This window comes from Ranitomeya variabilis, chromosome 6 (genome assembly GCF_051348905.1).
Source record: "Ranitomeya variabilis isolate aRanVar5 chromosome 6, aRanVar5.hap1, whole genome shotgun sequence".
Lineage (NCBI taxonomy): Eukaryota > Metazoa > Chordata > Amphibia > Anura > Dendrobatidae > Ranitomeya > Ranitomeya variabilis.
The window spans coordinates 304,018,703-304,043,837 of NC_135237.1; positions in this window are offsets into that span (position 1 = coordinate 304,018,703).

The window sequence follows — 25,135 nt, forward strand, 5'->3', positions numbered from 1 at the left end:
CAGCAGGGTCAGTGCAGGCTGTAAGCTTTCCTGAAGAGGTGGGTTTTCAGGTTCCGTCTGAAGGATCCGAATGTGGTTGATAGTCGGATGTGTTGGGGCAAAGAATTCCAGAGGATGGGGGATATTCTGGAGAAGTCTTGGAGGTGGTTGGGTGAGGAGCGGATAAGTGTGGAGGAGGGAAGGAGGTCTTGGGAGGACCGGATATTATGTGAGGGAAGATATCGGGAGATTAGTTCAGACATGTATGGAGGAGACAGGTTATGGATGGCTTTGTAGGTCAGTATTAGTAATTTGAACAGGATACGCTTAGGGAATGGGAGCCAGTGAAGAGATTTGCAGAGAGGGGAAGTGGAGGAGTAGCAAAGAGAGAGATTAATTAGTCATCCAGCAGAGTTAAGGATGGACTGGAGAGGTGCAAGGGTGTTAGCAGGGAGGCCACAGAAAAGGATGTTGCAGTCGTCAAGGCGGGAGATGATGAGGGCATGCACAAGCATTTTAGTACTGTAGATTGATGGTTGAAGAAAGGATGGATTCTGGAGATATTTTTGAGCTGAAGGCGTCAGGAGGTGGCGAGAGCTTGGATGTGCGGTTTGAAGGACAGGACAGAGTCAAGGGTTACTCCGAGTCAGTGGACTTCCGGTATGGGGGAAAGCGTGATGTTGTTAATTGTGATAGCTAGGTCAGGTATGGATGGTCTATGAAATGGAGGAAAGATGATGAGTTTAGATTTGTCCACATTGAGTTTGAGAAAGCAAGAGGAGAAGAAGGAGGATATGGTTGATAGACACTCTGGGATTCTGGACAGCAGAGAGGTGACGCCTGGCCCAGAAAGGTAGATCTGAGTGTCATCAGCATATATGTGGTACTGGAATCCATGGGACTTTATGAGTTGTCCCAGGCCAAGTGTGTAGATTGAGAAGAGTAGGGGTCCTTGAACAGAGCCTTGGGGGACTCCAACAGAGCGAGGGTGGGATGAGGACTCATAAAAGAATAGTTACGTTAAACCAAGCACACCATTGTTTTTCTTGTGAAATTCTCAATAAGTTTAATGTGTCATATGACCCTCTTCCCATTGGAAAAAATTAAGTTGGATCCAAAATGGTCGATATGGTCACCACCAATCTTGAGAGGTTTTCCCCCTCCCATATACTAATGTCCCACAAACAGGAAGTAGATATCACCAACCATTCCCATTTTATTTAGGTGGATCCATATACATGGCCCACCCTGTATAAATATATTACCAAGCCCGAGGTTTAGTAATGAACAGGTGTCAGCCAGATACCCTCATTAATAAAAGGTACATAAGGAGTTAAAGACACACACACGAAGTCTGCGAGAAACGCAATATCTGTTTATTGTTCAAAACTTTAAAAAAAATTGCATGGGCTCCCGCGTAATTTTCCTAACCAGCAAAGGGAAAGCCGACAGCTGAGGGCTGATGTTAACCCCTTAAGCCCCGAGGGTGGTTTGCACGTTAATGACCGGGCCAATTTTTACAATTCTGACCACTGTCCCTTTATGAGGCTATAACTCTGGAACGCTTTGACGGATCTTGGTGATTCTGACATTGTTTTCTCATGACATATTGTACTTCATAATAGTGGTAAAATTTATTCGATATAACTTGCGATTATTTGTGAAAAAAATGGAAATTTGGCGAAAATTTTGAAAATTTCGCAGTTTTCCAACTTTGTATTTTTATGCCCTTAAATCACAGACATATGTCACGCAAAATACTTAATAAGTAACATTTACCACATGTCTACTTTACATCAGCACAATTTTGGAACCAAATTTTTTTTGTGACGGAGTTATAAGGATTAAAAGTTGACCAGCAATTTCTCATTTTTATAACACCATTTTTTTTAGGGACCACATCTCATTTTAAGTCATTTTGAGGGGTCTATATGATAGAAAATACCCAAGTGTTACACCATTCTAAAAACTGCACCCCTAAATGTGCTCAAAACCACATTCAAGAAGTGTATTAACCCTTCAGGTGTTTCACAGGAATTTTTGGAATGTTTAAATAAAAATGAACATTTAACTTTTTTTCACACAAAATTTATTTCAGCTCCAATTTGTTTTATTTTATCAAGGGTAACAGGAGAAAATGGACCCCCAAAGTTGTTGTACAATTTGTCCTGAGTACGTTGATACCCCATATGTGGGGGTAAACCACTGTTTGGGCACATGGCAGAGCTCGGAAGGAAAGGAGCGCCATTTGACTTTTCAATGCAAAATTGACTGGAATTGAGATGAGACGCCATGTTGCGTTTGGAGAGCCCCTGATGTGCCTAAACACTGAAACCCCCTACAAGTGACACCATTTTAGAAAGTAGACCCCCTAAGGAACTTATCTAGATGTGTGGTGAGCACTTTGACCCACCAAGTGCTTCACAGAAGTTTATAATGCAGAGCCGTAAAAATAAAAAAATCATATTTTTTCACAAAAATTATCTTTTCGCCCCCAATTTTTTATTTTCCCAAGGGTAAGAGAAGAAATTGGACCCCAAAAAATGTTGTGCAATTTGCCCTGAGTACGCTGATACCCTATATGTGGGTGTAAACCATTGTTTGGGCGCATGGCAGAGCTTGGAAGGGAAGGAGCTCCATTTGACTTTTCAATGCAAAATTGACTGGAATTGAGATGGGACGCCATGTTGCGTTTGGAGAGCCCCTGATGTGCCTAAACATTGAAACCCCCCACAAGTGACACCATTTTGGAAAGTAGACCCCTAAGGAACTTATCTAGATGTGTTTTGAGAGCTTTGAACCCCCAAGTGTTTCACTACAGATTATAACGCAGAGCCGTGAAAATATATATATATTTTTTTTTCACAAAAATGATTTTTTAGCCCCCAGCTTTGTATTTTTACAAGGGTAACAGAATAAATTGGACCCCAAAATTTGTTTTCCAATTTGTCCTGAGTACGCTGATACCCCATATGTGGGGGGGAACCACTGTTTGGGCGCATGACAGAGCTCGGAAGGGAAGGAGCGCCATTTGGAATGCAGACTTAAATGGATTGGTCTGCAGCCGTCACATTGCATTTGCAGAGCCCCTGATGTACCCAAACAGTACAAACCCCCCACAAATGACCCCATATTGGAAACTAGTCCTCCCAAGGAACTTATCTAGATGTGTTGTGAGAACTTTGAACCCCCAAGTGTTTCACAAAAGTTTATAGCGCAAAGCCGTGAAAATAAAAATTCTTTTTTTTTCACAAAAATGATTTTTTAGCCCCCAGTTTTGTATTTTCACAAGGGTAACAGGACAAATTAGACCCCATAAGTTGTTGTGCAATTTTTCCTGAGTACGCTGATACCCCATATGTGGGGGGGAACCACTGTTTGGGCGCATGACAGAGCACGGAATGGAAGGAGCGCCATTTGGAATGCAGACTTAAATGGATGGGTCAGCAGGCGTCACGTTGCATTTGCAGAGCCCCTGATGTACCCAAACAGTACAAACCCCCCACAAGTGACCCCATATTGGAAACTAGACCTCCCAAGGAACTTATCTAGATGTGTTGTGAGAACTTTGAACCCCCAAGTGTTTCACTACAGTTTATAACGCAGAGCCGTGAAAATAAAACATCTTTTTTTTCTCACAAAAACGATTTTTAGCCCCCCAAATTTTTAATTTTCCCAAGGATAACAAGAGAACTTGGACCCCAGAAGTTGTTGTTCAATTTGTCCCGAGTACGCTGATAATCAATATGTTGGGGTAAACCCCTTTTTGGGCGCACGGGAGAGCTCGGAAGGGAAGGAGCACTGTTTTACTTTTTCAACGCAGAATTGGCTGGAATTGAGATTGGACGCCATGTCGCGTTTGGAGAGCCACTGATGTGCCTGGACAGTGGAAACTCCCCAATTCTACCTGAAACCCTAACCCAAACACACCCCTAACCCTAATCCCAACGGTAACCCTAACCACACCCCTAGCCCTGACACACCCATAATTCTAATCAAAACCTTAATCCAAACCGTAAATGTAATTCAAACCCTAACTTTAGCCCCAACCCTAACCCTAACTTTAGCCCCAACCCTAACCCTAACTTTACCTCCAACCCTAGCCCTAACCCTAATTTAGCCCTAACCCTAACTTTAGCCCCAACCCGAACCCTAGCCCTAACCCTAACTCTAGCCCTAACCCTAACCCTAACCCTAGCCCTAATGGGAAAATGGAAATAAATACATTTTTTTAATTTTATTATTTTCCCTAACTAAGGGGGTGATGAAGGAGGGTTTGATTTACTTTTATAGCGTTTTTTATATCGGATTTTTATGATTGGCAGCTGTCACACACTAAAAGACGCTTTTTATAGCAAAAAAGTTTTTGCGTCTCCACATTTTGAGACCTATAATTTTTCCACATTTTGCTCCACAGAGTTGTCATGATCTCCATGGCCAGAGAACTAGCATAAGCCTCAATAGGAACAAGCTCTTGGAAGATGTAACTATACTGACCATGAACTAAACCTACCGCATCATCTAGAAGTAGCCAGGTAGCATGTCCTACTTTTTATCCCTATATGCCCAGCGCCGGCCGGAGAACTAAATAATGCTAGCAGAGGGAAATATAAGACCTGACTCACCTCTAGAGAAATGCCCAAAAAGGAGACAGAGGCCCCCCACATATATTGGCGGTGATATGAGATGAAACAACAAACGCAGCAGGAAAATAGTTTTAGCAAATTTGAGGTCCGCTTTCTAGATAGCAGAAGACAGAAAGCATACTTTCATGGTCAGTAGAAAACCCTAACAAAACACATCCAGAAATTACTTTAGGACTCTGGCATTAACTCATAATACCAGAGTGGCAATTCCTGATCCACAAGAGCTTTCCAGACACAGTAACGAAACTGCAGCTGTGAACTGGAACCAAAATACAAAAACAAAACATGGACGAATGTCCAACTTATCTAGTAGATGTCTGGGAGCAGGAACAAGCACAGAGAGGCTTCTGATAACATTGTTGACCGGCAAGCATCTAACAGAGAAGCCAGGTTATATAGCGACACCCAGATCTAATCAGAACAGGTGAACAGGGAAGATGATGTCACAAGTTCAATTCCACCAGTAGCCACCGGGGGAGCCCAGAATCCAAATTCACAACAGTACCCCCCCCTCAAGGAGGGGGCACCGAACCCTCACCAGAACCACCAGGGCGATCAGGATGGGCCCTATGAAAGGCACGAACCAGATCAGAGGCATGAACATCAGATGCAGTGACCCAAGAATTATCCTCCTGGCCGTATCCCTTCCACTTGACCAGATACTGGAGTCTCCGTCTGGAAACACGGGAGTCTAGGATTTTTTCCACAACGTACTCCAACTCACCCTCAACCAACACCGGAGCAGGAGGCTCAACGGAAGGCACAACCGGTGCCTCATACCTGCGCAATAACGACCGATGAAAAACGTTATGAATAGAAAAGGATGCAGGGAGGTCCAAACGGAAGGAAACAGGGTTAAGAATCTCCAATATTTTATACGGACCGATGAACCGAGGCTTAAACTTAGGAGATGAGACCCTCATAGGGACAAAACGAGAAGACAACCACACCAAATCTCCAACACAAAGCCGAGGACCAACACGACGGTGACGGTTGGCAAAAAGCTGAGTCTTCTCCTGGGACAACTTTAAATTGTCCATCACCTGCCCCCAGATATGATGCAATCTCTCCACCACCGCATCCACTCCAGGACAATCCGAGGATTCCATCTGACCGGAGGAAAATCGAGGGTGGAACCCCGAATTACAGAAAAACGGGGACACCAAAGTGGCAGAGCTGGCCCGATTATTGAGGGCGAACTCCGCCAATGGCAAAAAAGCAACCCAATCATCCTGGTCAGCAGACACAAAACACCTCAGATATGTCTCCAGGGTCTGATTAGTCCGCTCGGTCTGGCCATTAGTCTGAGGGTGAAAAGCAGACGAAAAAGACAAATCTATGCCCATCCTAGCACAGAATGCCCGCCAAAATCTAGACACAAATTGGGTTCCTCTGTCAGAAACGATATTCTCAGGAATACCATGCAAACGAACAACATTTTGAAAAAACAGGGGCACCAACTCGGAAGAAGAAGGCAATTTGGGCAGGGGAACCAAATGGACCATCTTAGAAAAACGGTCACACACCACCCAGATGACAGACATCTTCTGAGAAACAGGCAGATCTGAAATAAAATCCATCGAGATGTGTGTCCAAGGCCTCTTAGGAATAGGCAAGGGCAACAATAATCCACTAGCCCGAGAACAACAAGGCTTGGCCCGAGCACAAACGTCACAAGACTGCACAAAGCCTCGCACATCTCGTGACAGAGAAGGCCACCAGAAGGATCTTGCCACCAAATCCCTGGTACCAAAAATTCCAGGATGACCTGCCAATGCAGAAGAATGTACCTCAGAGATGACTCTACTAGTCCAATCATCAGGAACAAACAACCTATCAGGCGGACAACGATCCGGTCTATCCGCCTGAAACTCCTGCAAGGCCCGCCGCAGGTCTGGAGAAACGGCTGACAAGATAACTCCCTCCTTAAGAATACCTGTGGGGTCAGAGTTGCCGGGTGAATCAGGCTCAAAACTCCTAGAAAGGGCATCCGCCTTAACATTCTTAGAACCCGGTAGGTACGATACCACAAAATTAAACCGAGAGAAAAATAATGACCAGCGCGCCTGTCTAGGATTCAGGCGCCTGGCGGTCTCAAGATAGATCAAATTTTTGTGGTCAGTCAATACCACCACCTGATGTCTGGCCCCCTCGAGCCAATGGCGCCACTCCTCAAACGCCCACTTCATGGCCAAAAGCTCCCGATTCCCAACATCATAATTCCGCTCAGCGGGCGAAAATTTACGGGAAAAGAAGGCACAAGGCCTCATCACGGCGCAGTCAGAACTTTTCTGCGACAACACTGCCCCAGCCCCGATCTCAGAAGCGTCGACCTCAACCTGAAAAGGAAGAGTCACATCAGGCTGACGCAACACAGGGGCAGAAGAAAAACGGCGCTTAAGCTCCTGAAAGGCCTCCACAGCATCAGGGGACCAATTAGCAACATCAGCACCCTGTCTAGTCAAATCGGTCAATGGCTTAACGACATCCGAAAAACCAGAAATAAATCGACGATAAAAGTTGGCAAAGCCCAAAAATTTCTGAAGACTTTTAAGAGAAGAGGGCTGCGTCCAATCACAAATAGCTTGAACCTTGACAGGATCCATCTCAATGGAAGAGGGAGAAAAAATATATCCCAAAAAGGAAATTCTCTGAACCCCAAAAACGCACTTAGAACCCTTGACACACAGAGAATTAGACCGCAAAACCTGAAAAACCCTCTTAACTTGCCAGACATGAGAGTCCCAATCATCCGAAAAAATCAGAATATCATCCAGATACACTATCATAAATTTATCCAAAAAATCGCGGAAAATATCATGCATAAAGGACTGGAAGACTGAAGGGGCATTAGAAAGACCAAAAGGCATCACCAAATACTCAAAGTGGCCCTCGGGCGTATTAAATGCGGTTTTCCACTCATCCCCCTGCCTGATCCGCACCAAATTATACGCCCCACGGAGATCAATCTTAGAGAACCACTTGGCCCCCTTTATGCGAGCAAACAAATCAGTCAGCAACGGCAATGGGTATTGATATTTAACCGTGATTTTATTCAAAAGCCGATAATCAATACATGGTCTCAAAGAGCCGTCTTTTTTTGACACAAAGAAAAAACCGGCTCCTAAGGGAGATGACGATGGACGAATATGTCCCTTTTCCAAGGACTCCTTTATATATTCTCGCATAGCAGTATGTTCAGGCACAGACAGATTAAATAAACGACCCTTTGGGTATTTACTACCCGGAATTAAATCTATAGCACAATCGCACTCACGGTGCGGAGGTAGTGAACCCAGCTTGGGTTCTTCAAAGACGTCACGATAATCAGACAGGAACTCAGGGATTTCAGAGGGAATAGATGATGAAATGGACACCAAAGGTACGTCCCCATGAGTCCCCTTACATCCCCAGCTCAACACAGACATAGCTCTCCAGTCAAGGACTGGGTTGTGAGACTGCAGCCATGGCAATCCCAGCACCAAATCATCATGTAGATTATACAGCACCAGAAAACGAATAGTCTCCTGGTGATCCGGATTAATACACATAGTCACTTGTGTCCAGTATTGTGGTTTATTATTAGCCAATGGGGTGGAGTCAATCCCCTTCAGAGGAATAAGAGTCTCCAAAGGCTCTAAATCATACCCACAACGATTGGCAAAGGACCAATCCATAAGACTCAAAGCGGCGCCAGAGTCGACATAGGCGTCCGTAGTAATAGATGACAAAGAGCAAATCAGGGTCACAGACAAAATAAATTTAGACTGTAAAGTGCCAATGGGAACGGATTTATCAAGCTTTTTAGTACGCTTAAAGCATGCTGATATAACATGAGTAGAATCCCCACAATAGAAACACAACCCATTTTTCCGTCTAAAATTCTGCCGCTCGCTTCTGGACAGAATTCTATCACACTGCATGTTTTCTGGCGTCTTCTCAGTGGACACCGCCAGATGGTGCACTGGTTTGCGCTCCCGCAGACGCCTATCGATCTGAATGGCCATTGTCATGGACTCATTCAGACTTGCAGGCACAGGGAACCCCACCATAACATCCTTAATGGCATCAGAAAGACCCTCTCTGAAAGTAGCCGCCAAGGCACACTCATTCCACTGAGTAAGCACAGACCATTTACGGAATTTTTGGCAGTAAATTTCAGCTTCATCTTGCCCCTGCGATAGGGACATCAAAGTTTTTTCTGCCTGAAGTTCCAAATGAGGTTCCTCATACAGCAAGCCCAAGGCCAGAAAAAACGCATCCACATTGCGCAACGCAGGATCCCCTGGTGCCAATGCAAAAGCCCAATCTTGAGGGTCGCCGCGGAGCAAGGAAATCACAATCCCAACCTGCTGTGCAGGGTCTCCAGCAGAACGAGATTTCAGGGACAAAAATAACTTACAATTATTTCTAAAATTCTGAAAGCTAGATCTATTCCCTGAGAAGAATTCCGGCAAAGGAATTCTCGGCTCTGATACCGGAGCATGAACAACAAAATCCTGCAAACTTTGCACTTTCGTGGCGAGATTATTCAAACCTGCAGTTACACTCTGTAGATCCATTATAGACAGGTGAACATAGAGCCATTCAAAGATTAGAAGGAGAGAGAAAAAAAAAGAAAGACTGCAGCATAGACAGACTGGCAAGTGATCCAATTAAGAGCACACTAACTACTAGAGAAAAAAAAAAAAAAAAAAAAAAAATTTTCAGCAGACTTCTTATTTCTCTCCTTTCTCAGCCAAGGATTTTAACCCTTTAGTGGGCCGGTCAAACTGTCATGATCTCCATGGCCAGAGAACTAGCATAAGCCTCAATAGGAACAAGCTCTTGGAAGATGTAACTATACTGACCATGAACTAAACCTACCGCATCATCTAGAAGTAGCCAGGTAGCATGTCCTACTTTTTATCCCTATATGCCCAGCGCCGGCCGGAGAACTAAATAATGCTAGCAGAGGGAAATATAAGACCTGACTCACCTCTAGAGAAATGCCCAAAAAAGAGACAGAGGCCCCCCACATATATTGGCGGTGATATGAGATGAAACAACAAACACAGCAGGAAAATAGTTTTAGCAAATTTGAGGTCCGCTTTCTAGATAGCAGAAGACAGAAAGCATACTTTCATGGTCAGTAGAAAACCCTAACAAAACACATCCAGAAATTACTTTAGGACTCTGGCATTAACTCATAATACCAGAGTGGCAATTCCTGATCCACAAGAGCTTTCCAGACACAGTAACGAAACTGCAGCTGTGAACTGGAACCAAAATACAAAAACAAAACATGGACGAATGTCCAACTTATCTAGTAGATGTCTGGGAGCAGGAACAAGCACAGAGAGGCTTCTGATAACATTGTTGACCGGCAAGCATCTAACAGAGAAGCCAGGTTATATAGCGACACCCAGATCTAATCAGAACAGGTGAACAGGGAAGATGATGTCACAAGTTCAATTCCACCAGTAGCCACCGGGGGAGCCCAGAATCCAAATTCACAACACAGAGTCATGTGAGGTCTTGTTTTTTGCGGGACGAGTTGACGTTTTTATTGGTAACATTTTCGGACACGTGACCATTTTTGATCACTTTTTATTCCGATTTTTGTGAGGCAGAATGACCAAAAACCTGCTATTCATGAATTTCTTTTGGGAGAGTCGTTTATACCGTTCCGTGTTTGGTAAAATTGATAAAGCAGTTTTATTCGACGGGTCAGTACGATTACAGCGATATCTCATTTATATCATTTTTTTATGTTTTGGCGCTTTTATACGATAAAAACTATTTTATAGAAAAAATAATTATTTTAGTATCGCTTTATTCTCAGGACTATAACGTTTTTATTTTTCTGCTGATGATGCTGTGTGGTGGCTTGTTTTTTGCGGGACAAGATGACGTTTTCAGCGGTACCATGATTATTTATATCAGTCTTTTTGATCGCGTGTTATTCCACTTTTTGTTCGGCGGTATGGTAATAAAGCGTTGTTTTTTGCCTCGTTTTTTTTTTTTTTCTTACGGTGTTTACTGAAGGGGTTAACTAGTGGGGCAGTTTTATAGGTTGGGTCGTTACGGACGCGGCAATACTAAATATGTGTACTTTAATTGTTTGTTTTTTTTAATTTAGATAAAGAAATATATTTATGGGAATAATATATATATTTTTTTTTATTATTTATTTAGGAATTTTTTTTATTTTTTTTTTACACATGTGGAAAAATTTTTTTTTTACTTTTTTACTTTGTCCCAGGGGGGGACATCACAGATCGATGATCTGATAGTGTGCACAGCACTCTGTCAGATCACCGATCTCACTTACATCGGTGCAGGCTTACCAGCGTCTGCTCTGAGCAGGCGCTCGGTAAGCCACCTTTCTCCATGCAGGACCCGGAGGCCGCGGCCATCTTGGATCCGGGACCTGCAGGGAGGAAGGAGGTAGGAGACCCTCGGAGCAACGCGATCACATCGCGTTGCTCCGGGGGTCTCAGGGAAGCCCGCAGGGAGCCCCCTCCCTGCGCGATGCTTCCCTATACCGCCGATACACTGCGATCATGTTTGATCGCGGTGTGCCGGGGGTTAATGTGCCGGGGGCGGTCCGTGACTGCTCCTGGCACATAGTGCCGGATGTCAGCTGCGATAGGCAGCTGACACCCGGCCGCGATCGGCCGCGCTCCCCCCGAGAGCGCGGCCAATCGCATACGATGTACTATCCCGTCACCCGGAATTAAGTCCCAGGTCACCTTGACGGGATAGTACGTCATACGGGATTAAGGGGTTAATATTCTGGGAAGGAGCCAATAGCCATAAAGGTTTCCAGGCTATTAATATCAGCTCACAGATGTTTTCTTACCCTTTACTAGCTATTTTACAAGGAAACACTAGAAAAAATTGATATGGGGTCCCCCTATAAAATCAAACTAGCAAAAGCTAGGCAGACAGCTGAGTGCTGATATTAATAGCCTAGGTAGGGGCCATGGATATTGCCCCCAGGCTAAAAACATAAGCTCTCAGCCACCCCAGAAATGGCACATCTTATAGATGCCACAATACTGGCACTTAGCCTCACTCTTCCCACTTGCCCTGTAGCGTTGGCAAGTGGGGTAATATTTGTGGGGTTGATGTCACCTTTATATTTTCCGGTGACATCAAACCCATGGCTTAGTAATGGAGAAACAGCTATAAGAGACCTATCCATTACTAATCCTATAATTATATGGTCAATAAATACACAGCCAGAATTAAGTTCTTTATTAATCTTAATTAACCATACTTACTGCATCACCTAATCCCTGACTCCCTCGATCTCCTGCAACAAAACATAAAATAATAAACCAACATATAATACTCCCTGTCCACTGTAGTCCATTTACAGACTATCCCACGACAACTTCAGGTGTACAACTGTCACATCGGAAGATTTGACTGCTCTACCTAGCCTCTGGTGATACAGTCACATGAGCTAATATCTCGCAAAGTGACTCACAAAGCTGCAGTGAGAGTTCACCAGAGTTCATCATTCCGGTGCTGTCATTTTATGGCAGTACCGCTTTGTGAGAATTTTCCCAGGCAGTGGTGCTGTAAGTGACAGCACCGGAGCCGATCAGCTGATACACTGTGGGGGCGATTAGCTCCTGCCAGTTTATCACCAGTCGGGTAGAGTGGTAACATCTCCCGATGTGACTGTTCTACATATGACATCGCTGTGGGACAATCTGGATTACCTTGGACTACACCAGACAGGGAGTATATGTTATGTTGTCAGCTGCACTGTTATCAGTGACACAAGAGATGGCCCAAAGGTAGCAGTAGTCTCATCGGCCCAGGTGCCAGCAAATGATACTACTCTTCCATAAGCGGCACCTGCTGTCACTGTTATCAGCGACACCAGACATAGCCAAATGGGAACAGTAGTCTCATCAGGCCAAGCCTTGTTTACCACTGCAGGTCACAGTCAGCTGCGGAACCACGCTGACATCTGCCAGCATGATCCCACAGCGCTGTGACCAACAGTACTGGAGGTAGCATTTCTGTACACACAGACACCCGCATACACCTGCAGATACACACACAGACACTTGAACACACACAAACAAGCACACACAGCCGCACACACATGCAGACACCTGCACACAGTCACACACACAGACCCAGCACGTGATGAGCATGCGCGGCGCCAGGTCTGAAATAGACCTGATGATGCTGTGCGGCCAGCCAATCACTGTAATGACACAACCAACATGCTACAGCATTACAGTGTGTGGCAGACAGTCCCTGCCTGTTCATTGGCACTCTAAAGAGCGCCAAACATGCAGGGCGGGGACCCGAGCTTCAGCTGAGCAACCCCTTTAATATCCGGTGAGCTCCGAGCATCGCTAGGAACTGTAATGCTCAGGAGAGCACCGAATAGTGCTCGCTCATCACTAATAAATACATAATCTGGGACCACCACCAGTACCAGAATACAGCACAAAATCATCCACTATAATTTTATGATTTCATGAAAAGGACAATCATCAGAACATGAAAACAGCACTAGAAGAATCAGCAGTAAATTAATGCAGCACCAGAAGCACCATCTATGCATGAATTTAATACAAAAGCCAACATCAATATATGAATATGAACATTTAATTTTTAAATGTTATTGCTTTATTTTGATACTTCCTGGTAGTTGGCTTTATTTGTACATTAAAGTGACTACATGTATTTTGGGTGCATTTCTATAGCAGAAACACACAAAAAACTTATGTGTATTTTTACTTACAGATTTCCCTCATTTAATGCAATTTTTTGAAGAAACTTTGCACATAAAGCTTAACAATAGCATGTAGCATACTGTGGTAGATTGGCTTATTCGGCTGCTCATGGAGGTAGATACAGGTACCCTGTCTTTTTAAATCCTCAACTGGTTTATTACATACATGTGGCATAAACTGGTGCAAAGTGAAAATAAACATGGGCCTTCAGGCAAAACTGAAAAACAAAACAAAATGGTATACAGTCTCTGCAGCTGCTGAGTTCCAGATACCCCAAACACTGATTCACTCAGAAGGCTGTCTATTTACCTTCTAAACTCCACCTTGGGGAGGAGATATGGTGAACAGCCTCCCACCCGCTTTTCAGCTCCTAACTAAAAAGCCTAGCCTTAAAATAGCCAATTAACACCTCTCAGCACTTATTGTACTGGAGAAAACTTCAAGGTTTCAGATCACTGAAGCTAACAACCTCAGTTGAACGTATCTCCCCTGCAGTACTGTGCCAGTGACTTTGTCACAATACCTAAGAAATAAATTGTTGCGGATTTAGAAACCATACTACAGGTTAGTTTACTCAGTTTAATAAAAATATATGATACTTCTATATATCCCATTCACTTTACGGCAACTGGAGGATGCTGCATAATTTGCTTTGTAAAAATACATGGCCTCAAAAACTCAAAGGGTGCGCTGAACCTTAAATGCAAAATTAGTTTTAACATTAATTTTTTCAATGCATAAATTTAATGACACTTACATACCAGTTTAACTGTATAGTAAAACAACTTCAACTGAACAACTGGCAGCAAGTTGTTGACATCTGCCTTAAGCCATTTTCATAGTATAGAGCTCCATGCTAAATTAACATACAGTGGGGCAAAAAAGTATTTAGTCAGTCAGCAATAGTGCAAGTTCCACCACTTAAAAAGATGAGAGGCGTCTGTAATTTACATCATAGGTAGACCTCAACTATGGGAGACAAACTGAGAAAAAAAAATCCAGAAAATCACATTGTCTGTTTTTTTTATCATTTTATTTGCATATTATGGTGGAAAATAAGTATTTGGTCAGAAACAAAATTTCATCTCAATACTTTTTAATATATCCTTTGTTGGCAATGACAGAGGTCAAACGTTTTCTGTAAGTCTTCACAAGGTTGCGACACACTGTTGTTGGTATGTTGGCCCATTCCTCCATGCAGATCTCCTCTAGAGCAGTGATGTTTTTGGCTTTTTGCTTGGCAACACGGACTTTCAACTCCCTCCAAAGGTTTTCTATAGGGTTGAGATCTGGAGACTGGCTAGGCCACTCCAGGACCTTGAAATGCTTCTTACGAAGCCACTCCTTCGTTGCCCTGGCGGTGTGCTTTGGATCATTGTCATGTTGAAAGACCCAGCCACGTTTCATCTTCAATGCCCTTGCTGATGGAAGGAGGTTTGCACTCAAAATCTCATGATACATGGCCCCATTCATTCTTTCATGAACCCGGAATAGTCGTCCTGGCCCCTTTGCAGAGAAACAGCCCCAAAGCATGATGTTTCCACCACCATGCTTTACAGTAGGTATGGTGTTTGATGGATGCAACTCAGTATTCTTTTTCCTCCAAACACGACAAGTTGTGTTTCTACCAAACAGTTCCAGTTTGGTTTCATCAGAACATAGGACATTCTCCCAAAACTCCTCTGGATCATCCAAATGCTCTCTAGCAAACTTCAGACGGGCCCGGACATGTACTGGCTTAAGCAGTGGGACACGTCTGGCACTGCAGGATCTGAGTCCATGGTGGCGTAGTGTGTTACTTATGGTAGGCCTTGTTACATTGGTCCCAGCTCTCTGCAGTTCATTCACTAGGTCCCCCCGCGTGGTTCTGGGATTTTTGCTCACCGTTCTTGTGATCATTCTGACCCCACGGGGTGGGATTTTGCGTGGAGCCCCAGATCGAGGGAGATTATCAGTGGTCTTGTATGTCTTCCATTTTCTAATTATTGCTCCCACTGTTGATTTCTTCACTCCAAGCTGGTTGGCTATTGCAGATTCAGTCTACCCAGCCTGGTGCAGGGCTACAATTTTGTTTCTGGTGTCCTTTGACAGCTCTTTGGTCTTCACCATAGTGGAGTTTGGAGTCAGACTGTTTGAGGGTGTGCACAGGAGTCTTTTTATACTGATAACAAGTTTAAACAGGTGCCATTACTACAGGTAATGAGTGGAGGAAAGAGGAGACTCTTAAAGAAGAAGTTACAGGTCTGTGAGAGCCAGAAATCTTGATTGTTTGTTTCTGACCAAATACTTATTTTCCACCATGATATGCAAATAAAATGATAAAAAAACAGACAATGTGATTTTCTGGATTTTTTTTTCTCAGTTTGTCTCCCATAGTTGAGGTCTACCTATGATGTAAATTACAGACGCCTCTCATCTTTTTAAGTGGTGGAACTTGCACTATTGCTGACTGACTAAATACTTTTTTGCCCCACTGTATGTTATCACAGCAAGGTACTTATTGGTCATGTATAGAAATCATTAATCACACTGTGTATATCTATTGGAAATAAAATACGAATGTTAGAAAAAGGAACCCTACTGATCTGAAAGCAATAGTTGAAATGGCACAGAATGCCAAATTATATTTTTAGTTTTGTAATCAAAACACATATGCACTAGTTTGGTAAGTATAAATAATAGTTGTGCATCAATTATATTATATAAGCAGAAATGAGAAAAAGGTAAGCATACTAAGTAATAAGGGATACATAACTAAAATCAAAAACAATACTCTTTCACAGTAGGTTAATGCTTCTTTTCACATTGACAAAATAAAATAATTAAACTGCTGATGAAACGTGCTTTTTCTACCATCACAAGTATTTTGGCAGCTTTTACCATCCTTTGTAAAATTGGAAAGGTCAGATAAGCTTTGTTGTAAATAATGATATGATTTTAGAAGGAATGTCCCACTAAAATGCCAAATGTCTCTTATATCCCAAGTACAGATTGTTTTAAGTAGACGTCTTCTCTAGAAAGAATAGAGAGGAAAGCTACCAAAGGAACACAAAAGTTAGAAGACCACACATTGACTTAGACCGCAGTGCTATTTTCCAACAAAACACTGAATATTCAGTCATGGCCAAAAGTGTTGGCACCCTTGAAATTATTCCAGAAAATGGAGTATTTTCCCAGAAAAGTATTGCAATTACCAAGTTTTGAAAAAAAAGGAAATTTTGTATAATTTCAAACACAACTCCAAAAATGGGTCAGACAAAATTGTTACCACCTTCAACTTAATATTTGGTGGTGCACCCTTTGGAATAAATAACTTAAATCCATTGCTTCCAATAACACTCTAGCTGTGATGCTACTATTTATCCTCTTGCTCATCAGCCCTGCTGCCAGGCCACATCTTCAATTGGTGATTGTTTAGTGTCATCATTATCATCAACATTCACAGTTACTGCATTTTACAGCGACTACTTCTGTTTTTCTAATGCACCATTAGATGTCCATAACTGATTGTGTGTTACGTAAACAGGAGTACGCTCCCAGTCATGCATCTGTGTGCTAACTGTGTGTGCTTACCTTGCTGAGAGATATTGCTTGACCATTATATCTTGTGAAAATTGGGCCCACTCTTTACTTTCATGTAGGAAAATGTAGGCTGCCTGGGAAATACATTTATAAACACAGTCTATTGAAGTGCATATTATCAGAAAAAAATATTCTTCTCAAATATCGGATATCAACACAATCCCAAATCTAAATTTATTTAGGAAAAGAGGATCCATTCCAAAAAAATTATATTTAAAAAATATTTTTTTTTATTTCAATTGTTTTAAAACAATATTAAAAATTCAAGCAGGTAATGCAAAAAGTGACAGATGCAAATCTATATACTCATATATTCACAGTCAAGTTTATCCCAGTGGGCATTAGCTACTCATCATACAAAGTATTTTTAAAACTGTCACTCATAGTCCCTTAGAGAATAAGTGTATAAAAGTAAAACCAATGGCTTTTCTATATAAAGTGCATGTGCTTACGCCAGAAAGCTCAGTAAGACCTATTAATTGCAGAGTATTATAATGTGCAGGATGTATATTCTAAAGTAAAGAGGACATAGAGTATAAATACTTACATAAGGTGCCGAGTGCTTCTATGAGGTAGATTCGCTGTTTCGCCTAAGCTTCTTCAAAAAGGGGGCGACTGGGAAATAAGCTGGAAAATGTACAATCATTTTAGAATTGTGAAGCATCATCTATGGACAGTGATAGTTAATGTCTTCATTTACCACTGGATGAATGTTTTGAGCACTTGGTCTGTTTTTATTGCCAAGCAGCAGTTATTTATTTTCACCTCCATGGTAACACCAACAAGATACAGCATTTCATCTATTCCCCACCTTTTTGTTCATGTAAGGTAATATGCTACCAAAGCAGTTTTATAGCTTATGTGAGTATGGAAATAAAAGCCACAAAGTGGTCAAATTCTTCATCAGCATAAAGCAACAAACTTCAAACTGGAATTCTCCTTGACACCTGCAGCTGAGTGTAATGTCTGTTAGTCCATGAGCCAAGAACCAAATTTGACGATATCGGTACCAAGCGGAGTGACTAATTCTCTTTGGTATTTTTAGGTAGATGCATGTCTGTAGTTTATTTTTTGATATGATAGCCCTTACATATACGTAGCTTATTAACCCCTTCAGCCCTAGGCCTATTTGTACCCAAGTGCCTAAGCCAATCTGACCTGTGCCACTTCATGGGCTAATAACTTTGGAACGCTTTCACCTATCCAAGCCATTCTGAGATTGTTTTCTCGTGACATATTGTACTTCACGTCAGTGCTAAATGGGAGTCAATATATTTTACCTTTCTATATAAAAAAATGCTAAATATTCGGAAATTTTGGAAAAATCGGCAATTTTTTAACTTTGAAATTCTCTGCTTTTTACAAAAATACTGATACCCCCCATAATAGTTATTAATTTACACTCCCCACATGTTTACTTCATATTGGCATCATTTTGAAAATGAAACCTTATTGTTTTACGACGTAATAGGGCTTATAGTTTTATGCGCAATTTTTCACATTTACAGCAAAACCCACTTTTCAAAGGACCAAGTCACTTCTGAAGTCACTTTAAGGGGCTTACATAACAGAAACCACCCATAAATTACCCCATTTTGCAAACTACACCCCTCAAGCTGTTCAAAACTCATTTTTAAAAACTGTTAACCCTTTAGGTGTTCCACAGGAATTTTAGCATGAGCCAAGAACCAAATATGACGATATCGGTACCACCCGGAGTGACTAGATGTAGTATTTGTAACAAAATTTAATCCAAGTTATGTAAATACACACTGAACATGTCATGTGCATATATATATATATATATATATATATATATATATATATATATATATATATATGTTACTCCATAATATCTTCAACATCGGACTCTGAATCTGACTGTTGTTCTACTGGCTCGTCTTCAGTACCCTTGTTCTGGCATGTCTGTAATCTGCACATGTCTGTGCACTTCAGGCCATTGCTGAGGCAAGTACACTGAGGAAGTTCACATGACCGCACACACTTGCAGGACAGTAGCTGTATAATAGCTTCTGGTGCTGGTGCCCCTTGCATCCACTTGACAACAAGCTTTCCGTCGTTATCTATCATCCAACCGCAGTCTGTTGGGTTTGCAACCCATGGCTGGCTCTGCAGACTTCTCCTCCAGATCGCAGCCTGGTAGTTTGCACGCAGTGCATGCATGAAAAGGCAGTCCTGGCAAGGAGGGAGTTGACTTGACTCTACCACTCCACGTCTGGCACAGAACAGCTGATAACGGAGCCTGTTTACCTCAGTTGTTTGGGTAGTTGGCAGGTACATGTGGCAGGTGATTTCCTGTAACTTCTCAAAAAGTTCGGTAGACACTTCCCATGAACGACCAACTTCCTGAAAGGCATCCTGGTATGTCTTGTTCATCTTCAACTGCTTGAGTGTCGTCATCTTCCCACGGCCAGCGAATGCACTGACGGTGTCACAGCCTGTAAATGCATGCATACCAATCAATGAATCACATACGCTGCCTCCCAATGTTCGGCTCAGAGTGGTGATATCCAGGAATCTTGTCCGGTTCTGTGTACCGCATTTCTGGAACAGGTGGGATGGGATTTTGTGGCACATGCCCAGACACAGGACCATGACATCAGTATCCTCCGAAGTGATGATGACCGACTTGTAACCAGATTCTGCTGCATGAAGAGCATGGAGAAGGAGGCGTGTGTCTGCTTCTTCTTGATTTGACTTAAGGTCAGCAGCCTCTTCCCACTGTTCTTTGGTGATCTTAAAGCAGAGCTGCTCACATGTGACATACAGCTCCTTCTCCTCAAGCTTCTCCCTGTGGTGTTTCGCCTTCCATTCTTCTACCAGAAACTTTATGAGACTTGCCTTGTTGGAGGAACTACTTAGAAGCTTTTTCCACTGCTGGATGTTGTGCCCATGTTGAATGTTCTTGAAATGGATCCCTGTGCCTTCATATCTGTTGACTCTTTCTGTATCTTTGATGGATGTCTCCTTGTAGACGTCAAAGACAATATCAATGCGCTTGCTCTTAGCACCCTCATGGATAGCGCGACTCATTGCTGTGCCTGCTAGCTGGCCAAATGTTGCATTGTTTCCCTTCAGTTTCTGAACCAGGCTCATCCCATCAATGATGGTTGCAGAGGGCTCGGGGATCACTTCTGCAGGACGAGCATTCCTCTCCAACTCCCTTGCGAGGGCAGCCTTGTTGGTCTTGCGGATAGACCCATCACCATTGGCAAGTGCCCATGGCAATGGACCCAGGGGATGAGTCAAGACATCACTCATTTGTAGCTTTCTGTTCTCAGCTACAAGTATCATCTGGCCAAATAGGTTTCTGTCAGCCTTCAAAATTACCTCCTTGCCAAGACCTTGTCTGCGTGTCTTCATTTGGATGTTAGAGAACGTTTTAAGTTTGTTCTTCGTCATCTTGTCATGAAACAATGTAGTTGGCTTATCGGTACCCAAACGCTCATCCTTGAATGTTTGATATGCATCCTCTCCTATACTGTATGCCCCTTGAAGGTCTTTGGCTACATCTGGTGGTGCTACAGTCGCTGTTGACAAACTGATAAGTTCACCATTATGCTCTTTGTTGAAGGGGTTCACCCAACCTGTCTCCAGCAGTTGAACGAAAGATTGGACATCGGCTTCATCTCTTCTAATCCTAGACACCTGTAGGTCTGAATGGCTGAAGTCAGTATATTGTTGGCCTACCAGGGCCCTCAGCTGCCTCAAGTACATACTGCGGTACTCTGATGTCAGGTAGAACCTGGAAACAGCTCCAACTTTGAGGCTGAAGCCTTTTGTGCCCCCTGGTGTCTGGGTGTCTTTGTTGATTGTCTCTTCAATGGTCTGGTCCACAGGAATTCGTCCAAAAGGATTCTTGCTACCGATCTGGACCGAAAAGCCACCTTGCATGAAGTATTCATGGACCTCTGGGTGTTCTATGGGCAGCCGAGACATTGTGGCATAGTAATAGGTTAGGTATCGGGCATAGTTGACCTTGTCATAGGCAAAACACCATGGTATCATCTGTCGGATTGCTCCTAGGTGAAGCATCCAGTTGCCTTCTCTTGAAGCTCGAACCAGGGCCAGCATGGTCTCGACCATGTCCAAGTATGACATCCAGAATGCTGAGAGTTGTTCATTTCTGAGGGTCTCAAGATAAACTTGAAAGAGCTTCAGGGTAAGTGTGCAAGATTCATTATCCAAGAGCTTTTCGAAGGATCCCTGCGACACACTGATGCGAAAGTTTGTGATGTTCTTCAGTGTTTCATCCAGATGGTGAAGGTCCCTTGCATGGTTTTCTTCTAGCCATGGAAGGAAGTTTTTCCATGCAAGCCTCATAAGTGCTTCATAGACCAGCTTGTGTAGTCTCACTGCTCTGTTGTACCTCCGGCCGTCCATCACTCCAGACACTGATCCTTCAGCGATTACACCGGATTCAACACACAGATCTCTAAGGCCTGCATCCTGAAATAGGTGTCAGCCTCTACAGAGGGAGATAGGAGCTCTGCAGAGAAGACCGGAGAGTCCTGTTCAGCACAGAACGTGTATGTGTCAGTGTGTGTGCGTGTGTTGGGGCACCTCAGGGTGTCTTCAAATGTGACATAGCCCCCTAGATTTCTTCCAGTAAAATTTGCACTCCAAAAGTCATTTGGCGCTCCTTCCCTTCCGAGGCCTGCCGTTCCCCAATACTGCAGTGTACGACAACATATCGGGTGTTGTTGTGTTCGGGAGAGATTGGTGAACAAATAGTGGGGTGCATTTTTTGCTGGTACACCTCTTAAAAATAAAAAAATGAGCCTAAAATGACACCTTCATGTAAAAAATGCACTTTTTCCATTTTCTCAACCAAGTGTTTCCAACTACTGTGAAACACTGGTTGGGTCAAAGTGGTCACTATACCCCCTAAAAGATTCCTTGGGGGTGTAGTTTCCAAAATAGGGTCACTTTTTGGGGTTTCCACTGTGGGGGTACCTCAGGCAGCCTTCAAATGTGACATGGCCCCCTAGATTTCTTCCAGTGAATCCGCCACCCAAAAACCACATAGCGCTCCTTCCGTGTTGAGCTGTGCTGTGTGCCCATACTTTAGTTTACGAGTACATGTGGGGTGTTTCTATAAACTGCAGAATTAGGGTAACCAAGTTTGGGTTTGCCGTTAACCCTTGCTAGGTTGCAGGTAAAATTGGATTACAATGTAATATCTGGAAAAAAAATGAAATTTTGAAATTTCGCCTTCATTCTGCTAAAATTCCTGTGGAACACCTAAAGGGTTAACAGTTTTTAAAAATGAGTTTTGAACAGCTTGAGGGGTGTAGTTTGCAAAATGGGGTAATTTATGGGTGGTTTCTGTTATGTAAGCCCCTTAAAGTGACTTCAGAAGTGACTTGGTCCTTTGAAAAGTGGGTTTTGCTGTAAATGTGAAAAATTGCGCATAAAACTATAAGCCCTATTACGTCGTAAAACAATAAGGTTTCATTTTCAAAATGATGCCAATATGAAGTAAACATGTGGGGAGTGTAAATTAATAACTATTATGGGGGGTATCAGTATTTTTGTAAAAAGCAGAGAATTTCAAAGTTAAAAAATTGCCGATTTTTCCAAAATTTCCGAATATTTAGCATTTTTTTATATAGAAAGGTAAAATATATTGACTCCCATTTAGCACTGACGTGAAGTACAATATGTCACGAGAAAACAATCTCAGAATGGCTTGGATAGGTGAAAGCGTTCCAAAGTTATTAGCCCATGAAGTGGCACAGGTCAGATTGGCTTAGGCACTTGGGTACAAATAGGCCTAGGGCTGAAGGGGTTAATAAGCTACGTATATGTAAGGGCTATCATATCAAAAAATAAACTACAGACATGCATCTACCTAAAAATACCAAAGAAAATTAGTCACTCCGGGTGGTACCGATATCTGGCCCGGCTCATGGACTATGTGGCCAGCACCCACACATGGTTCCTCTCCTGTCTTCATGCAGGGAAGCCACCATATTCACCGCATAGACTGCAGTGGTGTTCTTGTGATTCTCCTCCTTTCCTGTGCATGCCACACTGTGATCTGTTGGCGCTTAATGTCCATGCGTACTTTCCTGCTTTTAAAGGGGGAGGGCAATCACATGCTAAAATGTTTTCAGCTAACACCTGGGAGGAATTTTGTTAATGTGAACTTCTGTTAGATGTCTCCCAATCAATAGCTGAGAGGCATCTTTAATAAAAGGTATTCTCCCCAATAGGGAGCTGACTGAGCAACCCATGTAATTTAATCTTAGTGGTGTTGGTGTGTGCATATGTATGTTGCCAGTTCCCCAGTCCTTTGTCTGTTAAACTTATTCCCACATTCTTTGTTTCCAATTGTTTGCATAGTTTGTCCGTGTTCCTGTGACTGCTTCGGCAGTATCCTGAACCTGAAACTGCTTTACCATTCCCGAATCCATGGTCTTTGTACCGCCAGTCCTGCGTCCATAGTCCCCGGTCCTAGTGCGGCCAGCTCCAGAACCATTTCCTGTTATCTGTATGTGAGAACAAGAGCCTATCTTCAAGATCAAGCTGTCCATATAGTTTGTCTATCTCCATATCCTGCTAGTCAGTGACTCTGGTCACGTCTCCCTGTGAGATCCCCCTGAGATCAGCAACTGCGGTACTGGTGACTGCCTAGGAGTGGTGCATAGTTGCGACCTGCAGCCCTGTCTGTCTCCATGATCAGGAGCTCAAGTGAACACCTGGTAGCTGCTTAGCTGTGCCCCTTCTTAGGCTGGTCCGAAGTCTGCTCTGCCTGCAGCTTTTGCTCCAGGAGTTAATCTTTGTTGGCTCCACCATGAATCGGAGACCCTAAGCAGTGAAATTGGTTCCTGAACTAGTGCACCTTGCATTCTAAACTTTTCACCGATCAGTTCCTGACTGATAAGGTTAAAGTGGGATTCCTGATTTCCTACCTTGCAGGAGAAGCTATAGCACAGATTAATCCTTTGTGGGAGAGAGGGGATCCCATGACCATGGACCTATAGGTCTTCCTGGTGGCCTTCCAAAAGATCTTTGATGAGCTCGAACCTGGTTGTGCTTCCTCCACATAATCTTCCCTTGCTCACACTGTGTCAGGGAAAATTGTCTGCCAGCCAGTATGCCATCCAGTACAACACTTTGTCTAGTGAACATGGATGGAACCACAAAGGTTTGGTAGCCACCTTCTGGGAAGGATTATCCAAAAGGATAAAGACAAGTTTGCCGAATGTGACATTCCAGCAACTTTAAATTAATTAATCACCTTCTCAATCTGCATTGATCTCAAGTTTCAAGAGCTCACCAAACATGTGACATGTGTAAGGAAACTGGCGCATTTGGCTCCTTCTTTCCAAAACCTGTATTTTCTTCAGCCTCCAGAAAAAGCCAACCTCTCTGAACTCATGCAGGTCGATCATGTTAGGCTGACAGAGCAGCAGCAAGAAAACGGTCTTGCCAAGGGAATGTGCTTAGGCTGCAGTAGCGCAGAACACTTTATTCCTGACTGTCTAAAGATGTTTAAATTCCTGAACCTAGGACCTGTGGTTGTAGCTTCCCTAGGTGAGAGAGAAGATTCTTTAACTCTGACTTTTAACTAATTGGTGTCCTGAGCAGGTATCCATTGAAAGAAACAGCCTTTCTTGACTCCGGTTCTGTGGGAAATTTTTTACAGCAAGTCGTGGTGGATTAATATTATATTCCTGTTCGACGCCTCCAGAATCCACTGTAAGGAGGGGGTCACACTTGCCGTATGGAAAACCAGTCCAAGTCTCCCCATTGAGAGTCACAGGAGTGTTCTCCATATGGTCATCTGTGTGTAATCCATTTGCAATGCGATTATGCAATTTCCTCGCATTTATGTATCTGTATGACATCTGTATGGCATTCAAATGTCATGCGTATGGCTTTAACTTTCTCACTGACTTGCAAAATGGACATAAATGGATCAATGGCCTGAAATGAATAAAAACCTAATCAAGGGCCCTATTTATAGGCTTCATAACAAGTTCCCTCCTCCAATCTTTGCACTAGAGTCCTTGCTGGTCTTTTGGTATTGCTGAATTGTGTCAAACATGTCTGAAAGGCTTACCTTCAACACAACTGAGCGAGTTCTTTTCCACTGGGTTTTGTCCCAACATTTTGGGGAGCCTTAAAAGTGATTGTGGATCAGAGGAG